A 9,131-nucleotide genomic window follows, 5' to 3' on the forward strand; every position below is an offset into this window, starting at 1 on the left:
CTGAAACGGTTTTTCTTCACAAGGAGTAATATAATAACTAGAAGGTAGCTTTTTCTCCTTCCTGTCATGGGGCCTCTGAGTTCAAGCCTCAGCGTGGTTGGGGTTGTCTGATTTCTTCTGAGCCCATTTGACCTCAGATTGCAAATCTAGAATGTTCTCACCGAAAATTCAACGGCCCCTGTGTCAAGACTGTCTGTGACATGTCACTTTTCTGATGACACAAGCGGCCACTGAGCAAGAAAAGGGAAAAATACTTCATTTTTCGACTATGCCAGATTTTGTTGAGAGTTTGGAAACAGCTATGAAAAGATGGGCGATTTATCTGTTTACATGTTTACTCTTTTGTGTCAATGGATAATTTTTTTAAATGAGCTGAGGCTTTAAGAGAAATACTATATTTGAGGTAATTTCTTGTTTTATGCTGATAAGTGGCTAACAGCTTCCTAGCTTAGAATTCAAGCTGATAAAACCTCTTTTTTTTTTTTAATGTTAATACCCTTTCTAGGATTTGGTCCCACCTTAATTTATTCCAATGATTCAAAAAAGTCCACATAAGAAGCTAGTTGTCTGACAGGGACCAGAATCCACATCTGCTCTGGAGACACACCGAGTTTATGTCTGGGATTAGAGGAAGATTACAGTCATCCTAAATGATGTTGGCATACGGTCATCCTAAATGTGTGATTATTGTGGTACCTAGAACATACAATACTTCTAGCTTCTTTTAATTTCCCTTATAAGGGAGCATGTGTGAGAAGACACACCCCTCACTCCACAGCAATAGAACACAAAGACACAGATAAACCAAATCAAGTGACGGTGGTCAGCTTGGCTATGTATTGCTTTTGTTGTTGTTTTGTTTGTTTGTTTTTGAGTGTCTGGGAATCTGCAGCATTTCAAATAATTTAAGGGAATACTATAAAATTTAAGGATATACGGAGGCTTAGAACAATAGTTCTCAACCTGTGGGTCTTGACCCCTGTGGGGTCACATATCAGCTATCCTGCAGATCAGACAGATATTTACGTTATGATTCATAACAGTAGCAGAATTACAGTTATGAAGTAGGAATAAAAATAATTTTATGGTTTGGGGTCACCACAGCCTGAGGAACTGTATTCAAGGGTGACAGCATTAGAAAGATTGAGAACCACTGGCTTAGAAGAAGCTAGAGATACATTCAGCTTTCCAATACTGGTTTCTGTCTGAAGATTTGCTGTTTTCCAAATCATGCTGGGAATGACCTTTATATTCCCTCTGCAAATACTTGATTCCATTTTCTTTCTTGGGGGTAGTTTACCTAGGTTCTACCTACTAGAAACATTGACAGCCTCCCAACTGCATTTGCCTGAAGCAGTGAAAGACCGCCTTTGCTGGGGTGTCTCTGCTAATCGGTGGGTTGTTTTGATGATGAATTTAGTGCTTTGCTTTTCAAAGCCTCTCCTAGCAGCTCAAGGTGTGGAGACAGGAAGCAGTAACCTCAAAACTCTTTCCCTCACAACTCCCGCTCAACAACGGGACCCGAAGAGCAAGAGCAGAAGATGAGAAGGCACTTATCTGCAGCCCATGGGCAAGGCTGTGAGAACCAGATTTCCCAGAGATAGTCTGTGAAACTTGTGGTAGAACCGGCTTCTGGAAGGTTGAACATTGATTGTGTTTCCAAGAGAAGGGGGTGCTTACAAAAGCAACTTTTTTCCTTCTCATCAATTCTAAGTGGGTCAATTACTATATTTAGGAACCAAGTCAACCTCTGCACAGGTGCCGTGGAGAACCATCTCTAAGGTGCAGCTCCTAACATCAAAGAACCTTGGCCTTAAAAGGTTGAACGTGTGCACACCCCTTCCAGCTAAGCTAAATTTTGTATTTACAGTGTATGAAGTGTAAAGTACATTGTGGGGAAGGTATTGGCTTAGAATTCATGAGGCTGCAAAAGGATTTCAAAGAGTCCAAAGTTCGGGACGAATAAGTAACCTCTGAGACTTGAACTTGAGCCTTCCAACAGATCTTGATCTATTGTTTTTCTCCCTCGGCCACACTACATTAAAATTCTAACACAGTTTCAGTGCTTGGTTCTACATCCTCTCGAGGCTGAACTTGATGAAGAAGCTGGTACTTGGAGTTTCAAGTGAGAGCCAGTGAGACTGCATTTGAGTACTGGGTAAATTGAATGGGAGGAGGCCTGGACCAAAGCAAATATCATTTTCTCCATCATTTCAATGGAGTACTATATGCAAAAATACTTATCTGGAAAGAACTGAAGATTATCTAAAGCCAATCCCTTATTTTATAGAAAAGGCTATTGAAAACAAAAGCAATAAATGACTTTTTTTTAACAAGGTCACACAAATAACTGAAAAGCTAATGTGTAATTTATTTGTGCAGGCATAAAGACTGATGTTTTCAATCATGAATAAAGAGGGAAAAAATACAACTTTGTTCATTCAACAAGATTGAGTTGATTTTGTGTTCATATTAAAAGGAAGTATGTTTCTAACTAGTTCTTCCTTGTCTATGACTTTCCTTTCTGTAGTCTTGGTTACCCAAAGTCAACTATAGACCCAAAATATTAAATGGGAAATTTTAGATATAAACAACTTATAAATTTGAATTTGCATCGTTCTGGGAAGGGTGGTGAAATCTAATGTCATTATCCCTTTGCTCAGTGGTTCTACAGTGCCTGTACTTCCACCACGCCCACCAGTTAACCATGTAATCGCTCCCTACAGTATCAGATCAACCACTAGGCATCTCCCTGCTTTTGTTCAATCAACCATTATTTTACTTCACAATGGTCTCCGGTGTAAGAAGGGTGATTCTGCAAAACTCCTACACTTATTAAAGAGAGGAAAACGCCACACGCTGGGGATGCTGAGGTCATACGCTGAGGGAAAGTCATGCTAGTTTGGTGCTATACCTCCAACTGTAAAAGCTGTAGTCACGGTGCATGGCGGGCTTGGTGAAGGTGGGAAGATTCATTTACAGTTTGTTTACCTGAGGTTTCCAGGTGTCTCCTGAGAGTCTGGAACATGGGAACATGTTCCAAGATAACGAGGGATAACTATTCACGAAGAGTTTGCTCACAATTTGAGAGACTGTCTAAAGGTCATAGATGAATCTCAGGCGAGACCTACAGACAGTATTATAATACAAAATGTCTCTCACAAATAATTTCCATTTCACAAGTGGTGATTATCCACGGCAGCTCTACTATCTCAGTTTGGCCCCACGTGCAAAAGGGATGCCAGTCAGCTCATAAAGTCACTTTTCAGTTCAACTTTTAAAGGCTGAATCCTTAACTAAAAAATTACAGTTTTAATCACATCTAATTTTATAATATTCTATCTTTTCTTTTTTACATCATAAACATCATAGTGAAATAAAATGGCCCACCAAGGCTGGTGGGACTCAAGATTGAAGGATGCACCTGGGAAGCTAAAGAAGGTATTAGAAAGATATAATGCATACAGTTAGAAACTGATTTTTCTTCTAGGAATTCTGATGGATTCCATTTATTCCCATCACAACGTTTCTATTACATTTGAAGAAATGAAGTCATAGCTTCCTAATTCTGATGCTTTTTTTAAAATTCTAATTGAACAGAGTATGTTGTGTTAGTAACATGTTATGTATGGAATGAAAAAGAAAAAAAAATGGTTTTCTACCTTCGACCATATTGCACTCTGGTGTTTGTGAGTCAGCTGTGAAGGTGTCTTTGGCTGCCCTGGCAGAGAACACCTCTGTTCTGGCCACAGAGCCTATTAAGTTACTGTAACTTCCCCCTGGGTTGATTTCCTGTTTGGGACTAGGATGTCCTTCAACTTCTAGGCCCTGACTACTTGCTTTGTTCCAGACTCCATCAAGCAGGCACACACAGGCTCTCTGAAGAGCCAATCCAGAGTTTGCTCTGGAACCTGTAAGTCAAGCTGTGGCTCAACAGCCCCTGGCTCGGTAACTCTAGCTCAAAGCTTAGCTTTATTCAAATGTCAAGAAAGAAAGCACAAATGCCCACCAGACTACAATACCATTCATCATACTCCTTGGTCTACTAAAATGGTAACACAAAAAGCTGTTAATGACCTACACTGCTTTGGATGACCCTAGACTCTGAAACTCATATTTGAAAAAAAAAAATTAATGCAAGTCAAAGTTTCAACATAACTATGGTCATTTTCTCTCATTTCCCATTGACTATTTTCTTGAAAGCCTCCTCATTTTTGTTTCATAACAAATCATGGTATAAGTAAAGAATTTCCAAGAGAAGAAGAATTTTAACAGTGTGATATACAGGTGTGTATGTTGTCTCCTTCAGGATTCCAACAGAAAACAGATGGTCTATTCAGTCATGGGCGCCAGTAGGTGGGCTTGTTTGTAAAAGATGCACCGTTCAAGGTGTGGAGAGCAGAACCCCTTGGGAGCAGGGAACACCTGTGGCATAGAGCAGCAGCACAGCTGTGACCACTCTTAGATCTGAAGAGCAGGGTTCCAGAGCCAGAAGGAAACAGCAGTGTTGCAGAGGCCACTGTGACAAAGCATAGCTTCTGTTGATAACAACAAGCCAACCACCTAAGCTTGTCCAAGCCTGCATATGGCGTACCCCTCAACTCTATCAGGGACACTAACTCTTATCAATAGAACATAAGATTTTTAAACAAAACTTAAATATCACTCAACTCAAGCAATAGCAAATGATTATAGGTGACAACGAAAACAATAATAGAAGCCTGGTGAATGAATTTACTAAATGAGTTACTTTAGACCATCATTGATCTAAGCCATACCCCTAACTCTGACCTATGTTCTTATACAGGCAAACACAACAATGTAGAGACACTTGTCTTTGCCTCTTTAAAATTTTGTTGTCCTGCATGCAGTTGTCAGAAAGTAACTCAGAGGTCAGATAGTTTGGTACCAAAAAGCACTGAGACATAAAGCATTCATTTCTAAGATAGAACAAGTTTCAGAATAATTAATGTATATACTCTGAAACAAATTCTGATTAGTCAGAAAATTGTTCTCTGGTATACTGAATTCTTACATGACAAAATCTTTTATTCAGCAAATAAGTAATGGGTAATAGACTCTAACGTGTTTGGTTCTTTGGATATGGGAAGATGTAAGAGAAATCCGGTTAGGTACACAGTTGTGCTCCAAACCTATGGATGGTGCATGAAACCCATAGAGAGTCATTGACAGTCACAAGTAAAAGGCTCTGGTCACAGATGGAATGACTCTGGAGGCTTCTTTCGACACAGAACAGCCTTTAGCTGGACCATGAAGTCTACAGCAAATTTAGATAGGATAAGATTAAGGAAATGATCTTATTGCAAGTGTCTATTAGAAGTAGCAAAGAATTTTAATTATTTAAGGAAGAAACAGATAAGATGTCTATACCAATCATGAGGGACCTTTAATGACAAGAAAAAGCACACAGATTTTACCAGAAAGGGAAACGGAGATTCTCTACAGCTAAGTGAGAAGGGAGCCTCCTGGGGAGAGTTAGCCCAGCAGTCAGGAAGGCATTAGTTCACAGTTGGGTTAAGGACAATTCAGAGACTGTTGCCCTAACATAGACAATTCAGAGACTGCTGCCCTAACATAGACATGAGCTGGTAGGGCCTGAGCTGCAAAGTGGAAGCTGAGGTGAAAGGGATGAGCCAAGCACTGGTCTGGACTCATAGACAGTGAGCAGGAGTGGAAACTGACATGAGTTCAAGGCCGGCTAACAGCAAGAAAAGAGGCGCCATTGACAAAATTGGTTAAGTTAAAAAACAAACTCTATTTGGAGAAAAGAAACTGATGGATTGTTTCAGAAATGTTAGGCTTGAAGGGTGGATAAAGCCTCCTAGAAGGAAGCTCAGGAAGGAAACAGGATAGGACCAGAGTTTAAGGAAGCTGCTTAGGGGCTGACATGAACTTAGGTCACCTGTGTTGGAGTGAGTGATCATTTTAAGATGTCTAGAAAGTCATTGCCTCGTCCTGTATCATCCATCACCACCTCTCAGGGATGCCACTACAGAACTGAAACTCCTAAATATACAACCTCATAAGCCTGAGAACAATGTCACCTACCATTCACAGGTCAACCATTGTCCTCTCATGCCCTGGAGCCAGAAGGACAGCACAGCAGAGCAATTTAATTACATGGAAGTGGTGTCATACCAAATACCACTGAATCATTCACAAAAGTCAAGTTGTATTATCCTAGGACCCAAAGAGTAGGTAACATTTATTCACTTTCTACACAAACATTTTGACAATAATTCAATTTTCAAATCAAAGAAAAAAACACAGATATAAAGGAATTACATCAATGTAATATTTTTTAATCACTTTATTATATAAATTCAGAAATGAGAAGATTACACAGATTAAGTTAGGGTGATTGTCCTAATCTGGCTACCTTCATATGTTGTTTTCTACATGTGTGTTTTAATCTAATGGCCAGATCTGGGGAGTCCTGAGCCATCATCATCATCCTGAGCTCTTATTCCAATCACCTATGTAAAGAAGACAGCAGAACATTTCTCTGCTCTGGTCTCTGTAAGTCTTATACCTTTGAAGAGTCTGCTCAAGGTCACTGTGGCATCCACAGGCTCTTCTAGGTAGGTGGAAATAATTACTGTTTTGGATCATAACTTTACACTGGAAAACAGGGTTCAGCAATGGCAATATTGCTTCCCCAAACCCTATAGTCATGTCTCAGCACATTAGCATCTAAGGTCCTAAATAACACATCTAAGAAATTGCAGAGATATCTGGCTTGCAATTCTCTGCATGTGTGCGTGCGTGCGTGCGTGCGTGCGTGCGTGCGTGCATGCGTGCGTGCGTACATGAGTGCATGGGTACATGAGTGCGTGGGTGCATGAGTATGTGGGTATGTGTGCATGCGTGCGTGCGTGTGCGCGTGCGCGCATTCTCTAAACCAATGTATTGGATGAGCAAACTGGTACCTATGTATACCATGATATGACAAACTAAAACTTCTAATCATATCTCCCTACCTTGAGAAATCCTTAGCTTTACATTTTGAGTTGGGGGTAGAATAGGAAGAGGAAGAAAGAAAGAAAAGAGAAACAAAAAACAAAAAAGGCTTGATCTTCCCAAAGTCAAGATCAAGCAGCCATGCCCTTATTCAAAACACACATACAGAGAGAGAGAGAGAGAGAGAGAGAGAGAGAGAGAGAGAGAGAGAGAGAGAGAGAGAGAGAGAGAGAGATGCTAAGATTAATGTTCCTAACTGGAAACTGGAAGCCTGCCCATGATGTTGGTTTGAACTTGGTAACCCTGTTCTCAGCCAGGAGCTGAAGCTGAGCCCAGCCACACTCTTAACCAGAGGGATTCCCCCAGACTCTATGCAGCTCCATTTTCCTGCTCCGTTTAATTGGCCTGCCTCTCCTGAGCCTTCTGCTCCATGCCCCAGATAAGCATTTCAAAGTGCGTTCTTCTTAGTCACTCCAACTGCTTCAAGACACCTTGAAAATCAAGTCTCAATGTTTCTATCCGTACTCAGCCCTTTATTTAACCTGGTTGTACCCTACCTCCCTAGACCTCCAGGTCTGACTTCCAAGACCATGAAGCCATATTCCTGATTTTGTTTCTTTATTAATACTCCTTCTTTCTCGAGCAACATAACCCTGGAAAGAATATAAGCTCTGAGACAATGCCCTGGATTTTCACATATTTCATAGCTGTGTGATGGCAAGCTAGTTGTACCTGCTTGGCATTTCAGTTTCCCCATCTATAAATTAATATAATTATGGTGACTACCTCATAGGATTTGGGGGGATATTGAATGACTTAAATAATGGAAAACCAAGTAGAACAATGTTTACAATGTAAGTGTAGACTAAATGTTAGCTAACAATTTTCATCAATAACACCATTTATTATAATCCTACCTACCAACAGCATCAATTCCCAACTCTTTATAATGACTTGCCATCCTACATTAATTTGTTGTTGGGGGCGGGGGTGTTGAAGCAAGGTGTCATACTGTACCCAGGCTGGCCTGAAAGTTACTGTGTAACCCACACTAGCCCAAAGCTCATGGTACTCCTCCTGAGTATTTGGATTCCTGAGTACTGGGATTTGGGACTACAGGTATGAGGTACCACTCCCAACTCCTACACTAATCTTGACAGAGTGTTGCATGCTTCTCCATTTTGAGACTTGCATGTTCATTTCCTTTTTCAACAAATATTTGATTAGTTCCTACGTGTTTCCAGGATTGTACCCAACACCAAGTTTACATGAATGAATGAGACAAGAAGAGCCTGTTCCAAAGAGCTTATAGTCTGGTATGCTAAAAAAGATGTTATTAATCCACAATAACATTTTTAGGAACTCTAAAGAGAAGTCACTTGTTTTGATATTGGGGGTCTCAAGAAAAACCTTCAAATGACAGATAGAAGGGGTATTCCAGACTATGAGGATAGTACAAGCATCATATAGCACCATGAGGTAAGGTAGAGGAATGCCAACTGTCATCATGTACCTGTTTCCAGATGTTGCATCCTACTGTACAGTTTCTCAACTAAATTGCTGAGTTCCTGAAAACAGAGAGGACCTCTGATGTTGGCAGGTCTTGTGTGCTGTGTGTCTGTGCTTCTTGGCCTTCCCTTCTGTTTCCTTAGATGCCATGAGGGGTGAACATACGAGAGGTCTAATAAACATGTGTTAAAGTGAGCTATATTACCATTGGACCACCTCTACAAGTCCACAGTAAAGGCAGAAGTTTCCTCAAGGAAGTGAGTCTTCCACAAAAAAAAACTAGTGTGACCAACAGTAGATCCAGAAGAGCAGGGCTGGGAGGGTGGTAATCACAGGGAGTACAGCCTCAGTGAGGTCATAAGGGGGTGCAGGAGTGTGATACACGGAAGGGTGTTCGAGGCGAGAGTCCTTTATTAGGGCACAAAAGAAATTAGCTTGGATAAATTAAGACAAGACCCCTCTAAAGGCATCCTAAAATGCCAGGACACTTGACAATGTACTCTTTCTCTAACATCTTCTAGGGACCATCTACTCAGCTTTTGTCTCTGCAAATTGAAAAATCTTTTTCCTCCCATCTGTGGTTTATAGTTGTTTCCACAATAATAAGTTAGTGTGCATAGAATACTATTCATAATTGACCT

The sequence above is a fragment of the Peromyscus leucopus genome, chromosome 13 (genome assembly GCF_004664715.2).
Source record: "Peromyscus leucopus breed LL Stock chromosome 13, UCI_PerLeu_2.1, whole genome shotgun sequence".
Taxonomy (NCBI): domain Eukaryota; kingdom Metazoa; phylum Chordata; class Mammalia; order Rodentia; family Cricetidae; genus Peromyscus; species Peromyscus leucopus.